Below are 3,393 nucleotides of genomic sequence, written 5' to 3'. Positions count from 1 at the left end.
AAAACCAAAACAAAAAAACCGGGCGCCGTGACTTATGCCTGTAATCCCAGCACTTTGGGAGGTCGAGGAGGGTGGATCACCTGAGTGCAGGAGTTCCAGACCAGCCTGCCCAACATGACGAAACCCTGTCTCTACTGAAAATACAAAAAATTAGCCGAGCGTGGTGGTGGGAGCCTGTAATCCCAGCTACTCAGGAGGCTGAGGCAGGAGAATTGTTTGAACCTGGGAGGCGGAGGTTGCAGTGAGCCAAGATCGCACTAGCTGGGCGATGAGCGAAACTCCGTCTCAAAAAAATAAAAATAAAAAATAAAAAAATTTCAAATATGCAAAGGATGCATCTTATGTGCCTTCCCATCCCTGACCTCTAGTTCCCTGTTCCAGTGGAAACATCTGCTGCATATTTTTGTGATCTCTCTTTGCTCTTATTAAAAATCTATCTGAAAGGAAATTCAAATAAAAGAAACATTTACAACAGTTACCAAACGAAATGAAGCATAATAGGAAAGATAGGGTACAAAGCCTGCTTGGGGTAGATTTTCCTTAGACGGACACTGGACTGAGTGAGGCTTCTTTTTTTTGTTGTTTCTTTTAATGGAGTCGGAATCTTGCACTCCATCTCCCAGGCTGGAGTGCAATGGCACAATCTCGGCTCACTGCAACTTCTGCCTCCCAGGTTCAAGCAGTTCTCTTACTGCAGCAGGACAGGCCACAGACAAAACCTCTCAGACACCAAGTTGTAGAAGGAAGGGCTTTATTCAGCTGGGAGCATCGGCAAGCTACTGTCTCAAAATCCGAGCTCCCCGCGTGCACAATTTCTGTCCCTTTTAAGGGCTCACAACACTAAAGATTCCACATGAAAGGGTTGTGATTGATTGAGCAATCTAGGGGATATGTGACAGCGGTTTAATGCACTGATAGAAATGGAACAGGGCAGGGAGTTTCACAGTGTTCTTCTACACAATGTCTGAAATCTATGAATAACATCAGTTTCTAAGCTATAAGTTGATTTTTAACTACTGGGTTTAGGCCAGGCAGACCCAGGCCTGGTTTTGGGCCTGGTGCCGGGCTGCCTGTCTTTGGTTTTACTTCCTTGTTTTTTTTCTTAAAACAGGTACTGAGTATAAAACAACATAAAACAATGTGAGGGGGTCTTTTTCTTTCCTCATTACCTCAGCTTCCGGAGTAGCTGGGACTACAGGTGCGTGCCGCCATGCCCGGCTAATTTGTGAGACTTCTTGAAATATGAATCCAGTGGTATTGAGATTGAGGAAATCTTGCTTCCCTGCTTGATTCACTTCCCACTAAAAACACAGGCATTCTTCCCTACACAGAAGACTTTTTAAGACAAAGATATAATTCACATACAATTCACAAATATAAAGTATACATTTCATTGGTCTTTTAGTATAATTCACAAAAGTTACACAGCTGTCATCACAATCAACTTTAGAACATTTTATCACCCGCAAAAGAAGCTTCATACCTGAGCTGGGTGCATTGGCTCACGCCTGTAATCCCAGCACTTTTGGAGGCTGAGGTAGATGGTTTGAGTCTAGAAGTCTGAGACCAGCCTGGGCAACAAGGCAAAAACCTGCCTACACAAAAATTATATACATGGCAAAACCTGCCTATACAAAAAATAAAAAATAAAAAATGACCCAGGTATGGTGGCATGTGCCTGTAACTACTTGGGAGGTCAAGGCAGAAGGATCCCCCGAGCCTGGAGAAGTCGAGGCTGCAGTGAGCTGTAATCACGTGCCACAGCATTCCATCCTGGGCAATGGAATGAGACACTGTCTCAAAAAAATAAAAAAAGAAATCTCATACATTTTAGCAGTCAGTCCTTCTTTCTACACTCACCCCCCAACATCTCCTTGCCCTAGAGAACCACCTACAGTTCCCTGCTTTGGATGTTTCATATAAATGGAATCATGCAAATTACTTCTTGACCTTTCAGCTAAAATCAAGTGTAGTATCTGTTCTTATCAGTTTGATGTGTCCCCTATCTGAGGATGGAATAAAAATAAACATAAATAAATGTAATCATGCAATTTTTGTGACTGACTTCTTTCATTTAGCCTAATTTTTCAAGTTTCTTCCATGCTGTAGTGTATATCAGTACTTAATTTCTCTTTTTGTGGTCAAATAATATTCCATTAAATGGATATGCCACATTTTATTTATGCATTCCTCAGTTAATCATGATTTGGGCTGTTTCTATTTGGTTATTATGAATAATGCTGCTGTAGACATTCATGTACAATTGGTGTGGACATATGTTTCCATTTATTTGAGTACATAACTAGGAGTGGAATTGCTGGGTCATATGGTAACTATGTTTAATTTTTTTTTTTTTTTGAGACAGTCTTGCTCTGTTGCCCAGGCTGCAGTGCAATGGCAGGATCTCAGTTCACTGAAACCTCCGCCATCCGTCATCTGGGTTTAAGCAATTCTCCTCAGCCTCCCCAGTAGCTGGGATTATAGGCACGTGCCACCATGCCCTTCTAATTTCTTTTTCTTTTTTTTTTTTTTTTTGAGACAGAGTCTTGCTCTGTTGTGCAGGCTGGAGTGCAATGGGGCGATCTTGGCTCACTGCAACCTCCGCCTCCTAGGTTCAAGTGATTCTTCTTCCTCAGCTTCCGGAGTAGCTGAGATTACAGGCATCTGCCACCATGCTTGGCTAATGTTTGCAATTTTAGTACAAACAGGGTTTTGCCAAGTTGGCCAGGCTGCTCTCGAACTCCTGACCTCAGGTGATGCACCCTTCTTGGCCGCCCAAAGTGCTGGGATTACAGGCGTGAGTCACCGTGCCCAGCCTGATTTTTGTATTTTTAATAGAGGAGGGTTTTCGCCATGTTGTCCAGGCTGGTCTCAAATGCCTGACCTCAGATGATCCGCCCACCTCAGCCTCCCAACATGCTGGGATTATGGGAGTGAACCACCACGCCCAGCCCTCTATGTTTAATCTTTTGAGGAGCAGCCAGACTGTTTTCCAAAGTAGTTGCACCATTTTACAATCTCCCAAGAGTGTAGGACAGGTCTAGTTTCTCCACTCCCTTGCCAACACTTTGTTGTTACATGTCTTTTTATAATAGCCATGCTAGTAGTGTGAAGTGGGACCACATTGTGCTTTTGATTGGCATTTCCCTGATGGCTGTGATCCAAGGCCTTTTTGTAACCAGAATTTGCAGTTAAGGTTGTTTGTCTACCCAATTGTCATTTTCACCAGATGTGGTGATGGCTCTGGAGGACTTCAGGTTGTCCACTTTTCACTTTTTCTTCCAGCAGCACAGCAGTGCCCTTTGCGCTGTGATTATAATTAGCCACCCTGTCACTCAAAGCCTTCTTGAGCACCACTTGCATGCCAGGCACTGTGCTGGTTGTCGGGGAGAC

At 43.6% G+C, this 3,393-nt stretch overlaps 1 pseudogene; it reads left to right on the top strand.

Annotated features, from left to right (window-relative positions):
- Positions 1–1,937: 1,937 nt before the first annotated feature.
- On the top strand, positions 1,938–2,056 carry LOC113220074 (annotated as a pseudogene).
- The last annotated feature ends 1,337 nt before the right edge of the window (positions 2,057–3,393 follow it).

Source organism: Piliocolobus tephrosceles, unplaced genomic scaffold (genome assembly GCF_002776525.5).
Source record: "Piliocolobus tephrosceles isolate RC106 unplaced genomic scaffold, ASM277652v3 unscaffolded_356, whole genome shotgun sequence".
NCBI classification, from domain to species: domain Eukaryota; kingdom Metazoa; phylum Chordata; class Mammalia; order Primates; family Cercopithecidae; genus Piliocolobus; species Piliocolobus tephrosceles.
Note: the sequence above shows the minus strand (reverse complement) of the source record. Positions and strands in the feature narration are given on the sequence as shown.